The sequence below is a fragment of the Tamandua tetradactyla genome, chromosome 26 (assembly GCF_023851605.1).
Source record: "Tamandua tetradactyla isolate mTamTet1 chromosome 26, mTamTet1.pri, whole genome shotgun sequence".
Taxonomy (NCBI): domain Eukaryota; kingdom Metazoa; phylum Chordata; class Mammalia; order Pilosa; family Myrmecophagidae; genus Tamandua; species Tamandua tetradactyla.
The window spans coordinates 31,551,784-31,575,052 of record NC_135352.1 but is presented as its reverse complement, the minus strand read 5'-3'; the positions used below and the strand labels follow the sequence as shown (position 1 = coordinate 31,575,052).

Genomic DNA, 23,269 nt, shown 5'->3' with positions numbered 1-23,269 from the left:
TCGGAGGCGAATGGGTTTTTAAATATTTTCCTGATAGGCAGATCCTTTGTGTAAATGTCTTGGGGTTCACACATAGTCAAGACCGAAAAATGCAAAAGAATATCCTTAGCCTTTAAAGGAATGTGTTCAGAGACCCCAGGAAATCCTGGAATTCCCTCAGATCATGATTGTATCTGTTTCCTCCCCTGTAAAAGTAGAATCCCAGTAATATGTACTTCATATCATTATTGTCAGCACTAACGTGGACGAGGAGCCCAAGCAGAACAGGAGAGCTACAGTAAGGTGCAAATTTTGGGTAAATCTGTTCATCACGATCAAGAAAAATGCAACACCCTGGGACAGCCTCTACACAAATCCAAGGTCAAGTCCTGAAAGTTTCCTCGTTAAGAAAAACAATACACTATCCTTTTCCCTGAAAAGGAATTCCTTAAGCATCTTAACAAAGTGTGGTATGTTAAGCTGTTATCAGTCATTACCGCATTAATGGACTCAACTTAACTGCCCTCTTCCATATTCTTCTTATCTGCATTTACTAAGATAAATGAATACTACCTCTCCCTGTTATCTCCCACTATATTGCTTTTCCTTTTCTGCTTTTTTCCTCCATCCTTGCCCAGCCAGTAAACTATGCCTTCTTATTAATACATAAATAAAAGATTTCTAGGTCAACATAATTAACATCACATTCTCTCTCTTTCTCTCTAATGTTCTTTTAGACTCCTACACCCTCTCCTGATTCCTATAGCTGTGGGAAAACAATCCCTTATCAGTTTCACAAATTTAGCCATCATTTATTCATTTCCAGGCACCACGCTCAGTGCTGGGCACCTTTTCTCTCCCTCTCCCTGGTCCCTGGACATGCAGACGGCGCTCCTGACACCGAACAGAAGCTGTAGGTTTTCTGCCCAAGGTGCACAACAGCCAAACCCTGACACTGGGGTTTCAAAGAGAGAAAGAGTTTATTGCTTCTTGTGAAGCAGGAGATCAGATGGCGTTTCGCAAAACTCTGTCTCTGGGAGTCTACAGAGTTCAGGGTTTTTATGGATTCAAGCAAGGGGGCATGGAGTTGTTACCATAGTAAGTATACATGGTCTGAGACCAGGCTTAGAAGGTCCATTACATAGTAACTGTAAACATGGCTGAGACTAGTTGAGTTTCAATAATTTCATGTATTAAGTTCTGCCTATTCTACAATAGAGATAGAAAAACACCTATAGAATGAGTCAATAATTATAATCATTTGTTAAGTCTTAATTTCTCCATTGCACTCCTATCCTGGAGGAAAAGCAACCTACCCTGTCCTTCTCTTCAGTGGCAAAAAGTCTGGAAAATGTAGCCTGGACCTGCTACTGAGTATCCGTAATTAACACTTACATAGTGCTTCCTTTGTGCCTGAGATTTAAGCCTACCAACAATCCCAAGCAGTCAGTACTCTCTCCATTTTACAAATAAAGAAACTTGGACTGAGAAGGTAGCGATGTGCCCAAGGCTGACTACCAGTAATTGGAAGGATGCGGAGTAAAACAGAGCCATTTCCACCCTGGGACCCTGCTCTTAACCACAAGCTACTCTGCCCCTCAATTACTCATTTGAAAGCTGAACATTTTTTATATCTTGCATTTAGTTTTATTCCCACTTGTTTCAATGGCATTAGAAACTTTGCTGTAGATCCCTATTCTAAGAGAAAGCCATCGCCCTAAATAGCACTCTCAAGATCAGATTTTGTCATCTCATGTGTACTGGGATCCTTCATTGTGAGGAAAGTGGGAAGGATTCACTGCCTGGCCTGGTGCAGTGACTCTGGTTTTTGACCATCTCCAAATAGAAGGAAGAAAGTGGGCCTGCAGATTGGGAGGAGAGGGACGGCCCACTGTTGGAGGCAAGTGAGCCGTGGAGAGTTCGGGCATCCATGCCTGTGCCTGCGGTTTCTGCAGGAGTGTATCTGGTTGCCATGGGCCACTGCCCTGAGAGAATGCACCATGATGTAATGTGAATTGAAGCCTCCTGGAAGGCATCCCTCCCTCACATCAAACACATTTAAAATTCATGGAGCCCTGGAAGGGTACTCCTAGAGCTGTAGCTCCTAACATGTCATCGTTTCTAAATCCTTTTGAAAGGATTCCCTGACACTGTTACAGGACAAAGGCCCAACGTGCTCAACAACTAATTCCTGAGATACTGGGATTTTGAAGACAGAAAGAGTTTATTACTAGGCACATAGTAGGAGAGCAGATGGCCTAGCGCCCCATAATCTGTCTCTCCAAGTTTAGGGTTCAAAGTTTTTATGGATTTTAGCAAGGGGAGATGAGATCATTTCAGATAACAAGTTCAAAGCAGAAAAGGAGACAGTGTTATTGTCATTTCTATAGGAGAATGGAAAGAAGGGGAGGCAGAGCTACCATCTCAACACTAAAAGTGTAAGCTGAAAGGAGGGGGGACAAGTTACCTTTCACTAGCAAAAGTCCATCTGATAGGATATATAAATGTAAGCAACTGAAACTAGTCAATGGCTGAATTCAAATTCTTCATTAGCATTAAGGCCTTTACCCTACAAGAAAATGACCAGATAAAAGGAGTAACAGCTCTTATAGTCACAAAGGCACAAGATAAGGGCTTTACAATCATTTCAGATATCAGGACAGCTGAATTATAGTTTAGGGATTTGAGGTATTTCCCTGTGTCTCCTTCAAAATACCAGAGCAAAAAGGAATATCTGTATAATGATTCAGTAATCAAAATCATCCCTTAAATCCTGATTTCTCAGTTACATCACCTAAAGGGAATTTAGGAAGAAAAACATAACACTACTCTTAGGTACTTGGGAAAGGTCCTTTGCCTGAAGTGATGCTGGAAGACAAGGAAAATTATATATAATCACATTTTTCAGAATGTTGTCCATGGGACCCCAAATCCTGTGATGTAGAAGAGGTTCATCAACTTCTAGATTTGGGAAGGGAAGGGATTCCAACTAGCAGCTATAGCATGAATAGTTTAGGAGTGAAATCCCTAGACTCATCACCAAGACTACAACCATTTCTGCTTTTAAAAATGCTATTGACAAATGAATAGGTTGATTGAACAATTTTGTTCCATTTTGTGTTGGAAATGAAGGAGAGGGAGCAAAAACAATTGAGAAGAAAAAGTTGACTGTACATTACAAATTCAAGGAAACAGCATTTTTTTTTTTTTAGGAAATGAAATTACCCTATTGCGATTAGTTTAATTTTCAAGTGTCTGAAGGTTATTCAGTTGATGATAGCCTGGGGAAAGTAAGAATTAGAGACTTATAAGGAGGATAAGAGGTCAGGACTGGAGTTGTCGACCCCACGTAGAGGAGAATTGAACCATATGTCTCACTGAAAACTGTTGAGGTCTCAACTTCTAGTAGCCATGAGAGTTAAAATTATCCTCCTTATTCTACTCAGTGTATTTCATTATTTAGACATCATATATTAGACATAAGGAAGATCGTCTTGAGTGTAAGAGTGATTAAACGCTAAAACAGACTACCAAAGGAGCTTGTGAATTCATCAACTCTAGAACATTTTAAAAATAGAGGCAGCCATCTGTCTTAAATGATTTTGGTGGTAATCTGTCTTGAAAAAGGAGGCTGGACTAACTAAACTTAATAGGGGCATATTTTTCCTTTTTATTGAGATATATTATATATTCACATGCCATGTAATCATCTCAAGTAAGTGGTTCACAGTATTGTCATATAGCTGTGCATTCAACATCACGATCTATATTTGAACATCTTCATTAATCCAAAAAAGATGTTTTTAAAGAAAAATAGAAATAAACGCAAGAACGAATGCCCAAAGCATCCTATATACCCTCTCTCCCCCTTTTGTTTATTTATTTTTTGTCTTTTTTTAAAATTACTCATTTGTCTATACACTGGATAAAGGGAGTGTCAGTCAAAGGGTTTTCAAAATCACAGGAACACACCTTCAAAGCCTTATATTTGTTCAATCTTCAGGAATCAAGGCCATTGGATTACACTTCAACAGTTTCGGGTATTTCCCTCTAGCTACTCAATACACTAAAAACTTAAAAGGGATATCTATATATTCCATAAGAATAACCTCTAGAATAAATTCTTGACTCTATTTGAAATCTCTCAGTCACTGAAACTTTGATAGGGCATTTTCAGTAAATAACTTTGTGGGCATTTCCCTCATTCGGGGCCTCACATGTACAATCACACTTTCACCTTATTACTGTGAGTTCTGCTGACTCATAACTCTAGATCATTTCTGCAGCTTTGGTTTATAAACTACTTTAGGGCTAGTCTTTGCAGATATTGTTATATCCCATATGATTTATGTTCAATGTGATTACTTGTTGCCTGTTTTTTTTAGAGAGCACTGCATGTTATCTATAATATATAGACTTTAGGGGAATGACTGAATGGTGACATAATTGTGATTGTCAGGGTATGGTGTAGTGAAGACCTGGATTGGGGGGCATGAAAGGGTAAGGTTGGGTAGAATATTATGACTAAAACAGAGGTGTTTAATTAATTAATTATAATTCTAACCTTTAAGTATCATTGAAAGAGATCATTTTGATTCATACCTCCAAATCCTTTCATGTAACCCTTTTTTATTTCTACGGTTGTTGAACAAGAAACCACATATCATGAGCAAAATAGAAAGGGAAAGAAGTACCACTTCATGAAAAGCTCCTCAAGGTCCTGATACCCACAAAAACAGTGCTTCCTGGAAAAAGGGTCAGTGAAAAACCCAGTTCAGGCCAAGAGCCCTAACCAGAACCTTCTTTCTCCCTTCCCATAATCTAAGGCTCTAAGCCTCTCAGATGGAGAGAACAAACTCCTGTCTGATTGACCTACCCATATACAGATGCTTAAATTAGAATAGAAGCGCATGGCAATTCTATGCTGAGAGGCAAGGAGTAAGGAAGGAAAGCTAAGGTGCCTTTCAGGGGAGAGGGGACACTGTCCTTTAATGAATAGTGGCACCACCCACTAATAAAATGGGATCCCATAAATGTTTAGTTTCTGACCGACCAGATAATCAACTCCTTCTCTTTTGAAAGGAGCCATTAAAGAAGAAGTAGAGAGGAACAGAGTAATTCCCTCTCCAACAGATGAAAATGTGGAGGTCTAGAGCAGGGATCCTTCAACAGAGAGTCTGTAGAAGAATTTCAGAGTGTATTTGAATGGGATTTTCAATTTCTTTTATTTCTTTCCTTGTACTTCTGGAAATGAGTTCTGTGGGGGAAATCTACAAAACAATGTCAATGATGATAAATAATTTTGTTTGATTTTCGAAGAAATTGTTTAACTTCAAACAAGGATAGGGATGCAAGTAGCTGAGCAGGTAATACACACTGTTATCACTATGCTCTGATGTCTGAAATATTTAACCTTTGATATGAGTAACCTACCTTTATAATTATTGACATTTCTTTTTGTGTACATCAAGCCTCTATCATGCAGGGCAGTATCAAAGTGAAACAGTGCAATGAATCACATGCAACCTTTGGTTAATTTGTGTTGAGAGACATGTCGGAATACCAAATTCTCAATGTAGCTTGTGCTACAAAGTTCTTGCCGATCAAAACGTAAAGCCAAAGATTTAAACAATGAGAACACCATATGCCTATTAAAATCTCCAACATTAAGAAGATTCACTATCCTAAGTATGCCAGTTTGAATGTGTTGTGTACCCCAGAAAACCAATGTCCTTTAATCCTCATTCAATATTGCTGGATGGGATCTTTTTGTTTCCATGGAGATGTGCCCCACCCAATTGTGGGTGGTAAGTTTTGACTAGATGGTTTCCATGGAGATGTGTCTCTACCCATTCAAGGTGGAGTTGCTTACTGGAGCCCTTTAAGAGGGAACCATTTTGGAAGAAGTTTTAGAGCCCATGCAGCCAGAGACCTCTGGAAATGAAGAAGAAAACGCCCCCAGGGGAGTTTCATGAAACACAAAGCCTAGAGAGAAAGCTAGCAGATGTTGCCATGTTTGCCATGTGCCTTTCCAGTTGAAATATTTTCACGGCCTTAGAACTGTAAAGTAGCAGCTTAATAAATTCCCCTTTTTCAAAGCTGTCCTGTTTCCGTTATATCGCATTCCGGCAGCTTGCAAACTAGAACACCAACTATTGACGGGAACGTGCTAACAACTGGAACTCTCCAACACTGCTGATGGGAATGTAAATGGTACACATACATCCAATAGTTTGGAAGTTTAGCAGAGGTTAAAACATATGCTTACCCCCAGCCAGCTCCTTAAAATACTCGAGGAGCCAGGACAGTGGAGGAAACCGGTGCTGGGTGGTTCCTGCTCCTCACCTGTTACGTTGCGGATGGGATGGGGGCGGTGTTTGCAGCAGCCCCTCTCTCCTGCTGTTGCAGTGCCTTCTCTCAGGCTGGGGGAGGACACCTCGGGGTTGGTCCATGGGACTTAGACAAGGTGAGCAGCAGTCAGCAAACATAGTGAATAAACTGTTTCTCTGCATTAAAAAAAAAAATGCTTGCACTTTGACCCAGTCATTCTACTCCTGTGTTTACCCCAGAGAAATGAAAGCATGTGTCCATACAAAGACTTGTGTAAGAATGTTCATAGAAGCTTTATTTGTAACAGACCCAAAGTGGATATATCCCCAGTGTCCATCAGTATATGAATGGATCAGCAATGGTTATGGGATACAAATGAATATTCTGGAATGCTTCTCAGTAAGAAAAAGAACTGAACTCTTGATACATGCAACAACGTGAATGAAGCTCAAAATAATTACGCTGAATGAAAGAAGCCAGATGCAAAAGAATATATATTGTATGAACCCATTTATAGAAAGATCTGTGAGATGCAGATCTATAGTGACAGAAGTTTGTAGTGACAGGAAGCAGATTCATGGTTGCCTAGGAGAATGGATTTGAAAAACATGGGAGGGAAAAATTACAAAGGGGCATGAGGAAGCTTTGGGGGGGGGGGGGGGTGATATGTTCACTGTTTTGATTGGGATAATGGTTTTATGGGTGTATACATTTGTCAAAATTGATCAGATTGCATATTTTAAATATATGCAGCTTACTGAATATCCATTATACCTTAATAAAGCTGTTTAAAACACACACATAAAGCCAACAAATCTCAAGAAATGCCGTTATCCGTTCCTCCTCAAATAAAGCAGACCGCTGGGCTCTTTTTCATAAGAGCAAGTTTCAAGGGGCTGGAACTTACCCAAAATCTCGTTCACCACAATACAAAAGCCTGATCTTGAAATACAGCACAAGGTTGCTTTCCAGAGGATGAATTTCAAAGCCCATGACAACAACAGGGAGAAGTTCTGTTTGTTTTCAGAGAAAAGGAAGCCCCTTCTCAGAACAGTCTGACAGGAACGCGTTGGCTCCTAACTTGGCCACTTTGGCTGATCATTTCAGCTCTGTGAATGAAGTAAAACTTGGATTCACGTCTCTGAACTTGTTATTTTGGATTCTTCTGAAAAATCTACTCATTTTTCTTTTTGGGTCTGGGCTGCCTCTCTGGAAGGAGAGACAGGAAGTGGAGAAGAAGAATGCAAAGTTTTCACAGAGGAGGAACCTTTCCTGGAGACTCACGTCAAGAGTAACCTGGCCTTTTAGTCTCTCAGCAGGCAGAAGTCAGCACAACCTTTCTGAAGGTTACTTCTGCCCAGAAGGCTTTAAAATTGAAACGCAGAATCCTAATCCTTTTGCTGTTAACACAGATGGTCTCAATGATTCCGCTCTTACCACAATGCCTTCTTTGACATGGATATAAAGGAAATGGTGGGATCTGGCTTTTGTGTTCCTTGACAAACCTATGCCTCATATGACAGAGTAAGCCATAGAAATTTGGATTCTATTTGCTACCACATTCCTTTGTAAGTTCAAATTTTCTTCATTTTTTTCTATCAAAGCCAAACCCCTCAATCAATTGACTTTCAACTGTAATGCAGCCATTACTAGATATGTCACAGTCACTTCTTAGACAAACCAAACAATAAGCCTCTTCATTAGAAAGCTGCTTTGAACAGAATTAAAGCTTGCTTTGTTTTGGTTGCACTGTTTGGAGCCATTTCCATTTTCTGATTCATAAATGAACATGATGACAAATCAAGAATGAAAGTGACCTGATGCTTCGTAGGCTTTTATAATGTAGCTTTCTAGTGAAAAATAAATGTGGAGCACATTATTTTATATATAATTTATTTTTATATAAAATAAAGCTAGGGGGGTGCAAGGGTAGTTCACTAGTAGAATTCTCGCCTGCCATGCGGGAGATCTGGGTTCAATTCCCAGCCCATGCACTTCCCAAACAAACAAACAAGCAAACAAAGAAAACAAATCAACAAACAAAAATTCAACAAATGGTGCTGTGATGACAGGATACTCACATGGAAAGAGAATGAAATATGACCCCAGGCATATAGAAAACAACAAAAAAATTAAATAAAAAATAAAGTTGGGTAAGATATTTGAATCTATATTAGTGTGTATTTCATTACAGTTCTATGGGTTTCATCCTCTTTTCAAAGAAAGATTCCCCCTAAAGTAGCATAAGAACCACTGCTCTACAGGCACCATCTCTTTTTATATGCATCAAGCCTAGATTAGGTTTTGCTAGGAAGAATTGGTAAGTACGCTTGGGATATGTTGCTCTTGCATGGATGGCCAAACCTCACAATGGAAATATGCAGTACGCATCACTGTATAAATACCTTTTTAAGCATGAACACAAAGACATTTTTCTGAAAATATAATGTCTTGTACTTGTTTTAAAAATATTGAAAATCAAGGGAAAAAAAAGCAGAACTTGGTTGTTACTCTATACTTAAACACTGTTTTTCTTTTGAATTACTTACATGGGAAGGGGATCTTAAACTTTTCTTAGCCTGGTCCTGTCAGGAGGCCATTGTGAGGTCATAAGAAAGTGGGAAGGAAGCTCACAGCTGGGGGTACAGTTTCAGGCAGTTCATATGGATGTGATCATTGAAGCCAGGGAAAACAAGATAAACAATAACTAATAATTTCTTTCTAGTTTTTATTTGGGTTGCATTAAGTATTGAATAGGAGTTTATTATGATAACAGCCATCTTCAAGCAATCTCAACAATGGTCATTCAATAAATACAGAGGATATGAGTAAACTCTGAAGGAAGCTTGTTTTTTGTTTTTGTTTTTGTTTATTTTAAGTAATGAAATCGGTGGCAGCCACTTTGATGCCTCCATTTCTCTGCAAATATGGAACTGAAAATCAGCCTAATAAGATAGCTGCTTCCAGGTGTAGAAAGAATCCTTCTGATGGATTCATTCTAAATTGAGAAATCATGTAACAATTCGAAAATAGAAAAACACCATTTCTTTTATAAACTGTGAATCAGCATGATGGATAAGGTAAAGTGTGAATTATTGTTATGACCCTAAATGTAAGGTTTTCATCGTTACGCAGTTGAAATTGTCTATTTTATTTTGCCAAAAAAAATCTGTAATATGTGTTTAGGAATAAAACAGTTAATACTTTTTGAAAGTTACACTTGATTTGTTTTCTAAAAAATAAAGATCTCATCACATCCATACTCATTTCTCCAGTTTTATATTCTTTTGCCTTTTGGCAGCATTAGTTCACCCCTTCTTGAAGTAGTTTCTTTTCTAGGAGCTCTAGACTTAATATCCTCCTATTTTCTTTCTGTCTCACTGCTCATTTCTCCCAGTCTCCTTTCTGGGTCATCTTCAACTGCCAGATCTCTCAGTATTGGGGAACCCCCAAACTCTCCTGGGTCATTTTTCCTTTACCATCTCTGTCTCTTACATAAATCATCTATTTCCAGTCCCATGGTTTTGTATGCCACCAACATGCTGAAGACACTCAAATCTATTCCTTTAGTCCTGACCTATCCCCTAAACTACAGAAGGTAGCTGCCTTCTAGATATTTCCACTTAATATCCATTAGGTACTTAAAACTTAACACAGCTGCACAGAGCTACTGTTTCTGCCAAACACAAGCCACCTACGTGATATCTCCACTCCAGGTTTTCTCCATCAACAATACTGGTTCCAAAATTCTCCTTCTAGTCACAAGGACAAAATCCTACATTTCCAACGTGATTCTGTCTTTCTTTTATAGTTCAGTTTATCAGAAAAGCCCAATTCAAAATATGTCATACTGCCTCTCCCCTTGGAGACCAAGACACCATAATCTCTCTTTTGAACCACTGGTCTTACCAGCTTTCTCTGTCCTTCTATAAACCCACTTCACCCACAGCTTTACGCTCCATGGTTTGCCATTATAACTAGAATTAAATCCAAACGCCTCCCCATTGTTTAAAGCTTTGCAATCCAAAATTGGTGAGAGGATCAGTAATATGGGTTTCACATGGAAGCTTGTAAGAACTGTGGACCCTCAGGCATAGTGAATTAAACTTTGGGTTTTAACAAGATCACCAAGTGATGCATTTGTGTTTTAAAGTTTAGAAAGCACTGGTTTAATAGGAGCCTGCAAGATCCCGTCCTGGTCTTCCTCTCGAAATTTATTCCCTACTCTTTCCTCCTCATTTGCCATGCTCACTCACAGTGGTTTAACTCTGTTTTCTCAGATCATGGCATGACAATCCATACAATCATACAAGTCTCAGTTCAGATACCACTGCTTAAAGGGGCCCTTCCTGGCCATCCAAGGCCGACTGCCCCTTCTCAAGGCACTTGATCATGTCTCTTAATTTTATGTTTTCTTTGCATTTAGGAGTATTGGAAATTTCTCCATTATTGTTTTGTCTTTATGGTTTTTATTGTCCCGACTCACTAGATTATAAGTATCTTGAAGGGATACACTTTATCTCATTCATTCCTTTATCTCCAACCCATAGGGCCAGTTCCTGGTACAGAGCACACACTTAATAAAAATTAGTGATTGCTTATTTCTGTAGACTAAAAAATAAACACATGTATTGTTTTAAAGAGAGCATAACTATTTATTTATAAATAAATATATATTTTTATATCACATGGCAAAAATCTTCTCCTAATCTGATATAGAAGTGCTGTAATATTTGGTCTACAGATGTGTTGTGACGAGCTGGCATGGTTTGTTGTTTAATGAATCATTTCTTAAAATAGCAAGACCTCTCCTAGAAGTCCAAGTTCCTGGGCTCTTTAAATATCTTGAACATCTGGCAGCACTAGGTCTGCATTTCCCCTGAACCACAATAAGGAAGAGTACAGGAGCTGCCCACAGGTCCCTGCTACTTACATCATTAAAAACCTATACTTACTATGACTTTCATTCATTTATGGAACCTGAGTGTTAAGTCCATGACCCCTGACCACAATTAATGATTACCCTTTAATTTGTAGCTAATAAAAAGTTTTTTTAAAAATCAGAATTTCATAGATACAATGTTTATACAGTTCTATTAACATGTGCCTATGAAATTGTATTATTAGATGAGTAAGGCACCTAAAATTAAAACCACACTGGTCTTTGTGCCAAAGAATGGTATGTTCTTAAGCAAACGAAAAACCTATTCATTTATTTAGGATAAAAAATTAGATCCAATCTTTTTTATTCAGTGATTAAAGTCATGTGATGGTAGTTACCCACTTTAAGCCTTCCGTGAACTGTTTCTAACAAGGTATAAGCATGGTACTAGATTTAAACTCAGGAATACATGACCGTTAGGACTTCACCCTTTAGGGATAGAAGAAGACATTGCCACTCCTGTTTATATTGTGTTCCTCTTTACCTTTTATTTGCTACCATATCTATATCTTTATTAAAATGTATGCCTGTTGACGATACATTTTTTTCTTTTTCTTTTCTCTTTTTAAGTGTCATTTTACCTAGGGTTACATTTTAATCCCATTTAAATATTCCTTAACAGATGCCAATAAAATACTTCAGTATGTCACATATCGCCTAAGTGATATACCACTGAGTCTCCCTGGAGAAAGAGTGTCATAAAATAGCTTCCCATTGGTTCCCCCGATAAGTCAGTGTTCCTGTCGGGTTGAAACACACCAGGAAGAGCTAAAGCTGTAGTTCTGATTAGCATATACAGTGAAGTCCAGAATGTTTCTAAGTTCTAAACAGTTTTATAGATCAATAATTCAATTGCAACTTGCCATAAAAGTTCACAGAAAGAAAAATCCTTCTGCTTTTCCCATCCCAGATAGAGAGCTGTTCTGGAAGGTTATGTTTCTGGCACCCCCTAAATGGGCATCACCTTAAGAATGATATGGTAATCTACAGCAGTCAGGCACAAGGGTTGGCCGCCAGCTTCCCACTCTTCTCTGTGGGCAGCTGGCAAAGGTATGCTCTGGAGGGTACCAGTGACCTTTTGCTAATGTACTAACAGAGATTCTTCCGCTATCATTAAATAGAAGAAAGCCTAAGGTACTCATTAGAGATTTTTTTTGTATTAAGAATGTTTTTCTGAAAGCTAAGCATTTTATTGCTTTGTATGATACAACAACAAAATGGCTCGACAAAATGAACACCTGAAATTGAGACTAAAGATTTTAGCCTTGCTGCAGTTCCATTTATTCCATCACCAAAAGGCCAATATAACCTATCTTGCTTTTAGCACTAAACAAGCATAAAGAAGAAAAATTAAGAAGGCTATGTAAGTGGAAAAGATTGCATCTGCAATAGAACAACCATGGAATTCTGACCAGCATGAGAATATGAGTGTAAAGGGAATAATTATTTGCTTCTTAATTCAAGACAAGTTCCAATTTTTGAAGTTATGAAAATAAGACCTTATAGCACTGATTTTTAACTATGCGGGTTTTTGAAATGTGTGTATTGTCATCTCATTATGCCCACGGTACAAATTGAGATAAAAGCAGATTTTTCTATGTCTCCTTTTACATGAATTGCTCTTTTTTTTTTTAAGTGTTTTTATTAACCAGTTGACACTTAACTACCTGAAGCTTTTCATTGAGCTCCATTTCCTCAGTGACTAAGGTAGAAACTGACAAATAAGGTGAAAGGTTGTGCAAAATCCAGGCAGGGGCAAAAATACCTAGTTATCCCCAAGTACTAACAAACACACAAGTAAAAGATTCCTACTAAGTTAAGAGAGAATGAAGGAATCACACTGAGCAGAGATGCCGTGCCCCAAGGCCCCATTATCTCAAGGCATCCCGACTGAACGAGTGCACAAATTTCCCTCCATTACACACATACCACAGAGATAGGGCACAAAGAGAGAAGGTCCCAGTGATGTACACTGTAATTATAGGTGCCACCTTCAAAAATGATACAGAAAGCAACAGTGGGGCACTGTAACCTCAAGGGTTTAGGAGAACAAACAGAAGCATCTTCAAGGGCTATGACAGATCCTGTGATCTAGCCCTTTATCACAGGTCAATTATGAGAAAACGGAAGCAACACTGAACACAGCTTATCAATTATAAATTAAGTTTCACATATTCTCCCACCATTGAACATTGGTGGCTTGATGCATAATTTGGTCCAGCATTCAGTAACTGATAGGGCTCCCCATTTTTCACCTTAGTACTCACTCTGTTGGGGCAAAAGTCTTTGTAAGGTACTTAGTGTGTACTATTTGCACAAAATAAGATTAGATTTTCTGGGTAAAGAACCCTTGAGAAAAGGAGGTGATTGCTCTTTTTGATTCTGTTTTAATTTTTTGACCATAGGTGCACAAAATTAGATGATGCTTGCTTCATTACGCCTTCCTAGCTTTCAGCCACCTATAGCCTTCTTGCAGGAGGTATTCCCTTATTCATTTATTTATTGTAATATTATCCCCCGTGGACACATCTCACAAGCCCATCTCTAGAACATGCTTAGTAACTTACATCAGCCCATGGGTCTCTTCCCTATCCTGCATTGTCTGTTCTCAGATCAGAGGAACCTTTCTCCTGAATCTTGTGTGTGTCATCCTCTTTCTTCAAGCCCACATATGTGAGTTACTAAAATTCACACAGCTTTAGTTTTAGTTGTTTACGAATTGGTTACAAAGTCATAGTGCATATAATCTCGTGGGACTTATTTTTTCACCAATTATGTTGCCAAGATTAACCCGCATCAGCCTTCTTGCTTTGGTTCAATTATTCCGCCTTCCATGTACTTGCATGATACAAGTATATCCCCAGTTAATCCAACCGTTCTTCCACTAGGACATTTGAGTCATTCCCAAGTGTTTGCTGTTGCACATAATGCTGAACCCAGCTCTACTTCTTATGCTTGAGTGCTCTGGGGCAAGAGGACAGATCATCAGGACCTTCTCTCTTTGTGTTCTTTCTCTAGTTTTCGTGTCATATTGGAAGTTATACATCCAGCTATACCCACTGCCAACCGAGGGTCCCACTCGGGCCCTGCAGCTTGCTCCTCAGTCCGATCTGGAAGCTAAAGAAGTCCTACTGCCTCCATGTCACCATGCTTTTGAGACCTGTTGGTGCAGCCGAGGTGGACATTAGATCTGGGGCCAGAGCTCTTGGGAGGGGACTAGATCTGTCTGAACCCCAGTGGGTCTAAGCAATACTTCCTTCTCAACAAAGGCAGGCAAGACCCTTCCCCAAGTCCTCTGACTCAAGATTTTAAAAAACTCTTCTACACAAGCCAAAGGGAGGTGATGCACGGTTTTCGAGGTGACTGATCTGCCTGGCCTCTGTCATTGGGGATTTAGGGTGGCAAATCTGAAGCCAGAGCAACCACGCATGGTCCTGACTTTCTGGGCTGAGGCTGGGACCTCCCAAACACACCGCCACACACACACATGCTCACACTCTCAGACATGCAGCGGGTGGGGGCCCAGATGGACTGGGGGAGGGGTCCTATAATTCTCATTAGCTCAGTTATCAAGCTTTCAAAAATGTCCTTATGTGATAAAAAAAATAGACTTTTTTGTTTACATGTTTGTGATTTGCAGAACCCTCTAAAGTTGGGGTCCAGGCAGAGATCCCACTCATCTTAAGGGCAGCACTGCGTAAACAAGCCCTTCTCCTGGGCATGGTCCTTTTTCGGCAAAATGAAAAGCAACCACAACTAAACGATTGCTGGGCAGGGCGATATGTAAATGCTCAGCTTTACGATGTGAAATGTTTTCCAATGTGGATGCATCAAATTATACTCCCATAGCAAGAGAAAAGAGATTTCATTCATCCAAACCCTGTCACTCACTACGCACTGTCCCTTGCTGAGTACTTTTTGCCAATCAAGTGGAGGGAAAGTGACATTTATTGTTGCCTTGATTTCTATTTGCCTGATTCTTACTGAGTTACTTGCTTTTGGAGAATCTTTCCCTTATTGTAGTTAGTATTAGGTATTGCAAATCATCATTTGAACCAGAATGCCAAGGCTTTTTTGAGTCATTAGTGACAAGTTTTATATTAAGTCTACACTTGAAATGAAAATTCTACATCCTCAGCAATTGAAATATTCCTAATATCTGCCAGATGCCATCTGTGTGATGCTCGGCAAGTCATCTACTCTCAGGAACAGATTTCAAAGGAAAAAAGAGGTGGGGGCATAAAAGAGGTGGAAAATTATACTAGGCGTTGCTTGTATTATACTTCTGATGTTCAGTGTTTCGGGACAAAATCTGAACATCTCTAACCTCCAGCTTATTATTATTTTTTTGACACATGGACTACCATAAGAGCTTACTATCAGCCCTGATGAATCCTGAAGATAAACAAGCAAACAAACATATTACCACATGCCATTGTTATATTTCAGCTTAGTGCATGTGCCAAATATCTGCTTTTGATCGCCAACAGCATCTTCGCATACTAAAGTTAGAAATAAAAAAAAAAAAAAAAGAATCGCAAATGCACAATAGGACCAATCAGTGGCTGCTCATTCATCATACAGCCTTCAACTGTGTTGCCTAAAGGAGGTTCAGAAACTGCAAATATGTGCAGGACCACCTGCTGAAATGGCTATTTCCTGCCACTCTCCAAACATTTATTAGGGATATAACCAAGCTATCTGTATGACTCAACATGAAACTCCTAGGAAATGAAGAGGCTCTTAATGACAAAATGCCATCGTTGTTGAAATTATAGCAATATTCATTTACTGACTCTATATGAAGCAGTAAAACTTTTTGATTTTCTGTTGAGACAATCAGCTGATCTTGCATATATCATGGTGTGATACTTGAGAGCGGAAAACTCCAGTTGAAGACCCTAATACACCAATTATTGTATTGTAGGAATGTCTGTGTACATAAGGGAATGGATATGTAAGACAATTGTAAGCCTTAGCGAGTAATGTAAATGTTTAATATTGCTATCATTAGCCATTTAGGTTAGGACTCGTTTGCTAGTTCAGGCTCACGTGAGCAATCAACACAAGTAACATCAGCACATTCTTGAAACTCACAATCTTGAGCAAAAGTTCGGCCAAGTAGGAGAGAAAATATAGTAGTGGGGGCATGGAAAATTGATCCCTGAGTCTTTCCTTTAAAGTTTCAGTGAAAATTATGTAGGCTCTCATACAAATAATGAAATATTAAAGTGGTCCTCTCCTTCCATCGAGCACCCACTACAGACAAAGAACTGTTGCAGCTGCTTTGAAAAGGATAAAGAAGAATGAAGACATAATCCCTGTGTTCAAAAATTCTTAATTCCCATTGGAAACAGTATCATAGAGAACACAGAGCTTTCAGTGCCCACTACAGAAGAGAACCTGCCATCACTAATAAATTGCATACAAGATGGTTAGAAATAAAGATGGCTTCAAGTTGCGTCAAGAAATTGCTGTTGCAGTGAGAGCATTGAGTTGCCTGGACCTGATAGGCTTAAGTCTTCATTAGAAGGTGGGAAGCCTTGCTGAGGTATTGAAGTGCTCTTCCCTAGAACACAATGAGTCCTCTACTAAGAAACAGGCATTCAAATAAGCATCCACTTCATCAGAAGTTTCACATGCATAGTGTGAAAGAACTTAGTAGAGGTGATACTTTTAAAATTCCATCATTCCTCCAAAATCACCTCAGTTCTCCCCCAGCCGCACCCAGCCCACACTTCCAGCTGCAGTTTACCTTCTTCAGGCCCCACCTGGAAGGGCCCTGCTTTTGTCGGGGTTGCTGGAGGCCACATATAGTGACAAATCCAAGTGTCCCCACCGCAGAATGTCCAAGCCAGAGCGTGGCTGCCCCGCCCAGTGCGGCTCCCTCCTCAATGCCCTGCCTCCTGCATTACTTGACAGACAGTGCACCTTCCACCCACCCTAACTCTTGTCCAGGCTCACATTGAAAGGAAATTTTTCCCCAATAATTTTTTAATCAAGGTATCCTACTATATAGCATATATTATGATTCTGTCATCGGAATTTTGAAATTCCACTAAAATGATAAGCGCATTCAAACAGAAACATAAGAGTGCTTTATGCATGGCATTTCCTCACTCTATTTTTACCAAGATTCTGACCAAAATGGCATGGAAGACATTCGAGTTACACATCCTGGGAGGTAGCAAGGAGTGCCTTCTGGAGACGGACCTCCTGAGTGAAATCTCAGCTCTATGTGACCTTGGAAATCTACTTAACCTCTCTGTGCCTCAGTTTCCTCATCTGCAAAATGGGAAAATTTATTGTGATGGCTGTTATTATTATAGTGTAATATGGTCACATAGTCGTAGATTTATATAGCTGAGATTGCTGGAGATTAAAAATGCAGGGCTTTGTATGATGACGTTAGGTATTCTAAAAGGTCAGTATGGTAAGCAAAGAAATACACACATGAATAAATAAGAAACATAAGACACAGTAGAATTGACTCATTAAGCATATGAGAATGTAAAGGAAAAATATTAATACAAAAAATACTGGAATAGAATTAAATTCTCATAAATGGTATTTTTGGAACATTATTATAATTTAGTAAGTGGTACCCTAATTTTCAAAAAACAAGGTAGCAGTTAAAATCTTTTGATAGTGCTGGGCCTGAGGGACTCAAGCACAAGTTAAATTTTTGACTCGATGTTTCCTCAGGGCAATTTCCAATTCTAAGTGGGTAGAATTCATTTTTAAGTTTGAATTTAATTTGGAAAGTCACATTATCATTTCCGTCAATTGATTTGGGGGTACTGCCCTGAGTTCCACTTACCTTTTTCTCTTTCTTCCTCAGTCCCTCATCTTAAAAAATGCTACCAACATCCCCCCCAGAAACTCAAGCCAAAGATCTTGATTTTGGCTCTAACTCCAATTTACATCGTGCATCCACCTGCTTTCCTCTACTCCTCCCCACCTGCCAATCCACCAGTATTTCTAACCTGGACATTTGGTTTCCACTCCTGGATGTCTCCAGGAGAGAGAGTGAAAGGGATGCCACCTGACTTCTAGAAGCATTTTACATTTTTTCATTGTTTGTAAAATGACTTCCAACCTCCATATCATGTTGCTGCCTCTTGCTGTGCCACTCTAAACAGCCTCGCTTGTGATTCTGCAGCCACAAGGTTGTTGTTTGGTTTCTTCAATTTTCAGCCTCTTACCTGCCCCAGGACCTTTGCACATGTTCTTTGCTCAGGTAGAAATGTTCTTTAATCTACTCTGGACTATTTTCAAGTCCCACTTATAAACTGTGTGTGTGTGTGTGTGATGATGATTGATGAAATCATCCTATTGATGAGAGAGACAATTATGGTCTATTTGGAAATGGAGAAATTTTACTCATTAGGTGAAAAGCTGACTTTGAGCACAGGTGATTGATGCAATGCCTTGCTTGCAGTCACCAGAACCTATTCTCATCTCCTCTGCCCCACTGTCCTCTTCCCCTACCAGCCAGGAGCACGAGACTGTAGTTTCCAGTGTCTTCCTCACAGCAATGCCCCCAGAAGGAGGGAGAGAGGCACATTGTTACCCACCATACCTCAAGCAGAAGGCTGAAATGATCTCTCAGGAAACCTGCTGGACTTGGGTTCATAGTTGGAGCAGTTTTAATCAATTACTATGCCCAGAGAGTTTCAAGACTTGAGTTGGCCTTGAGTCATTTCCAGAACCAGATATGGAACCAGCTCTACTCATGGCACTTGGCTGAGAGTAGTGGAAGGATGATCGCTACCAGGAAAAGCAAAAGTGGATACCAGTTAGCCAAAAGCAATGAATAAAATGAAATAAATCTGTCCAATTACAAAAAATCAAGTGAACTAAAAGTTCTCATCTTTTAGTTATACTTTTTGCCAGTGAACGGGACTGCTCTCAGCAAAAGTAGGAAGAGTTGGAATTTGGTCTCGTGTGGGTGTCCTGCCTGCTTTGAGGACCATGTCCCCATTTTCATATCAAGAATCTTTTTACATTTATGCTGCTAACCAGCCTGCCATTGGCAACCCATATTCCTATGTCAGTGCTACTCAATGGAACTTTCTGCAGTGAAGGAATTATCTACATAATCACTAGCCACGTGTGGCTATTGAGTACTTGAAATGTGGTTACTATGACTGAGGAGCTGAGTTTTTAAATTTTGATTAGCTCTTAACTAATTTACATTTAAAATGAAATAGCCACATGGAGCTAGTGGCTATGTGCATTGGCCAGCACAGCTCTAGATCTTTCCTGCCATCCGTCTGGACATCAAAATTTTTCAAAGTAATGAGCAAACTAATCTGGCATCAATTTATTATAATGAGTGACAAATGACTTAATTTATTAATACTTCCAAATTAACTGCTTATGTTCTATCAGGAAATTTTCAGTCTTAGAGGAAAAGGAGATGAATGGTGACATTTGGGACACTTTTTTTTGATGCATGTGTCTTCTTGGTACCTTTCAAATAATACCAAGCGTTTTGCTAAAAAGTATGTTTGCGAATTAATCACTGGACTATTAGCAAGTGAACTTGTGCAGTATGAGCACATCCAATAATTTGTATTGCTCTCCGTTAGTAAGCTATAAAATTTTACAAGCTCTTGTTTCTTTAGAATTAAACTTTATAAAGCCTTTGTACTCCCAATTTCTACTCGCCTTAGAGAGAAAGAGAGGAAAAGAGTACAAGAGAGAGAGCTCCTGCAAGCGTGAGAATCAATTTAAAGGAATTTGCAAAGTATCTTTTAAAAGATGAATGAGCACCACATTAAAGTAAACGTGCATAATTTGAAAATAATTTGGGGAATTTGCATTGTTTTGACAAATTGAAATCTGCCCCTCTCCATGAGTTTCCAGGGAGAACAGATGGTAGTAAGGTATGTGGGAGGGGGTCCAAAACTGCTGTTGTGTTCATTGATATAGTGTGCTAAGAAAGGTCTCTGGGGAAAAATAGCCCCAGGTAGCTGATGGCTTTGGAATTCCAACAGAGGGAACCGTGTCAGATGAGAAGGGAAACATAAGTTACTGAGGACGAATCCCTCAGATTGGACTAGCTAATTTTATCACTGGAGATTCAGGACAATGCTCCAAAAAATATCAAAAAGACAGTTCTGAGCCAGGAATAGGAATTGGTAAAGAACTGCAGTAAATTACCAGCGTGCCCGCTCGGTTTGACTTCCCTTTGGTGTGTGAAAGATCTTTTGATGTTGGCAAGTGTGTATATAGCTGCGAAGGGGTTCAAGGGCTTCGTTTTCTAATTTTAAAGTGCTGACCCTGATCAGCTGAGCGGGGGGAGATAGTGGATTGGCTGGAGCCTGCCATCTTACAGGCTCTCGGGGCTGCCTCAGAAAGGGTTTGCTGTGTGACCGGAACTCACATCTGCTAAATAGCAGCTGTCCGAAAGGACACGTGGAAAAGAGATTGACAGTTTTGAGGGTTCCGAAGTCGAGCCCAAAATCCCAGTGCTACTCAAGCAATTCTGGAGTTTCACCTAATGGGAAGTGGGGGGAGGCTCGTTTCTGTTGGGGCCACAACTGCGCATCCTTCATCCTGCTTTTAGTTTTGCTAAACTTTGAGAAGGGGGGAAGGGAGAAGGGCTGGGAATGTGCTTGTGAAATGTGGAGAAAAAGTAAAGGCAGGGAGACTTTTTTTTTAATGAGCTCTTCTTTCTTCTAACTTTACACTTTCGATGGTTTTGATAGTCGTATCGGTTTACTTTTTTCCCTACTTTTTCCACAAGGTTGAATAGAAATGCTTATTTCTGAGAAACAAAATAAGACGCTTCCCCCCCCCCCCCCATAATAGGCGAAGAGGGCTTTTTTCCACATCACTTTGTAAGCTTTTTAATACAATTGCCTAATATATTGCCGTTTTTTGCATTTCTCTTTGTGCCCTTCTCTGATAGTGCTCTTACCATTAAAAGTACAGTTGTCTGCCCTTTGCTAGGAGGTTAATAAAGAATGCACAGCCTCATAAGCCTGATTCAATTTCCTTTATGTGAACATGCTGCATAAATGACCATTATGGTGGCTGTCTGGGTCTCTATGCTTCGTTTTGCAGTTAGCAGCCTTTTTTATAGAAATGAGCACATATGTTGTGCATTTGGCCACATAGGTGAGAAAAAGCAAAATAGATTTTCCCTAGCATTCAGTCGGTTCTCTACACCACGGCCTCTCTAATGTGCATTTAAGATGTTTCTGGTCATGTATTATTGAACCGTATTGTATTTTGTGTTTTAAAAAGCTCCACCACATATTCGATTTTAATAAATGCATGAGTAGATGCAATATTTGAGCTCTATATCTTAGAAATTCAGCACTTTCAACAGATTCCTCAGACTTCAAAGAATTTAATATTATATCATAAAAGGTCTTTTGAAGAATAATACAGGGACATAAGAAAAATGACTGCCTGAGTGTACCCTATCATTTTGAAAGTGTTTTATTGCTTTAATTTCCTATCTTAGTAAAGTAACAAGCCGCATAATAGAAGATATATTGTTACCGAGTTTGCAATTTATTAGTAGGCTTGAGCAAGTTGAAGACTTTATGTGAAGTGAAAAAGAAAACCTCTATTTAGCTGAAAAATGGAGACAAACCACAACATCAATGTTGCAGAAGCTTTAAATGGAGTCCTAGCTTTGATAAGTTGTCTCTACACGCCCGGTATGTTTGCATGAAATAAATCCACGGGCGCAGGCCTCGCTCTGTGTTAGCTGTGTGTCATTAGCTTCCTAGCAACCTGATGTTATTTCATTTGTGAGGTGTGTATAAGATGACTATTGCTGTTTGGATTCCATGGCACAAAGGTGCTATTAAAGCAGAAATGACCCGTAACGTACATTTTCATTCATTTATTACATTTTTTGCATGCGTGACTGAATTTTAATCCCAAACTTTGTCAACCTAGTAGAGTTATATTAAGCTTTTTAACCTAGTTTCAATGTACCTCGGCTTGCTGTCATTCATACAGTGGCATAAAAGCATTAAAAAAGAAGGCACGTATCCCACAGAAGTGCAGAGACGATTCATTTCTGCATCTCAAATCGTTGAAATGAGTGATGTGACAGTATAGCGAATCCATAAAAACATGTGCAATTGCCTCATATAAATAACTGCAGGTGAAGGGGAAGCAGGGTGTTTAGCAGCTTGTGTGTGTGTGTGTGTGTTTAAAATTCAGGGTAGGTCCTCAGATCGGCAGGAACTTCTGAATGGAAGCTGCATGTTTATCAGGACAGAGCAAGAAGTACAGGCATCATAGGGGCTACCTAAGCCCATCACAGTTCTCCCAGCAGAAGACTGAGAAGCATCTGTTTCCAACAGATTGTTTGGAAACAAAACAAAATGGAATATATTGCCATATGGGCAGCCCATTTAAAAGAACCAAAAGGCTAGCTGATCTCAAAGTTTGGTCAATAACCATAATGTTAGATGAATTTCTAGGTTTCACCAGTCAGGGAATTACCGTTAACCACCATTGATTATGTTTTGGAAACAGTCTATCTCAGCAACAGGTTTTGCTGGGTTAGTAAGTTAACTTCACTGACTTATGGAGTTCTTGTGTGAAGAAGGTTGGATGAGATGGAGGTTGGCATGTCTATAAAACCTCACTGGTATTCCTGCAGCATGGCTGAGACTCCTTGCAAGAGAGCTCATGCATTTCTGGTATCTTCTGCTATCTGTGCTCATCTCTGAAAGCATAATGATTTCCAAGCTTTGTGGCTGACTGAAGCACAAAAGATGTCCTCTGGGCTTGCCACAGACAATCCTCAGGCACATTAGAGGAGTCAACCAGAGTTAGTTCAAAGTGAATTACTTCATTTTAATCATGGTGAATTTACCAGCTCGGTCAATATGCTGTAATGGTGCGTTGTCAGGCTTTTATTCATCCTCTTCTTTGTTTTCTGTGGGGTTTTGTTTTGTTTTATTTTTTTCTTTTTCTCTTTTCCCTTTAAATGACACCCGGGTCATTACTTTCAGGCTGTATTTCTGAGGCTGTTCAAAT

The 23,269-nt window shown here is 39.4% G+C and overlaps 1 protein-coding gene and 1 long non-coding RNA gene across 3 annotated transcripts in view; one reads left to right on the top strand and one right to left on the bottom strand.

Moving 5' to 3' along the window:
- The window catches only part of LOC143669775 (uncharacterized), a 32,866-nt gene extending 23,951 nt beyond the window's left edge, over nt 1-8,915 (bottom strand). Inside the window, exons 1-2 of the long non-coding RNA XR_013169050.1 lie at nt 8,859-8,915; nt 6,325-6,485 (exon numbers count right to left, since the gene is read on the bottom strand). This is a non-coding gene — a long non-coding RNA (uncharacterized LOC143669775). The remainder of the gene's footprint in view (nt 1-6,324; nt 6,486-8,858) is intronic.
- The window catches only part of TENM3 (teneurin transmembrane protein 3), a 1,405,686-nt gene that overhangs the window by 144,180 nt on the left and 1,238,237 nt on the right, over nt 1-23,269 (top strand). The window lies entirely within an intron of this gene.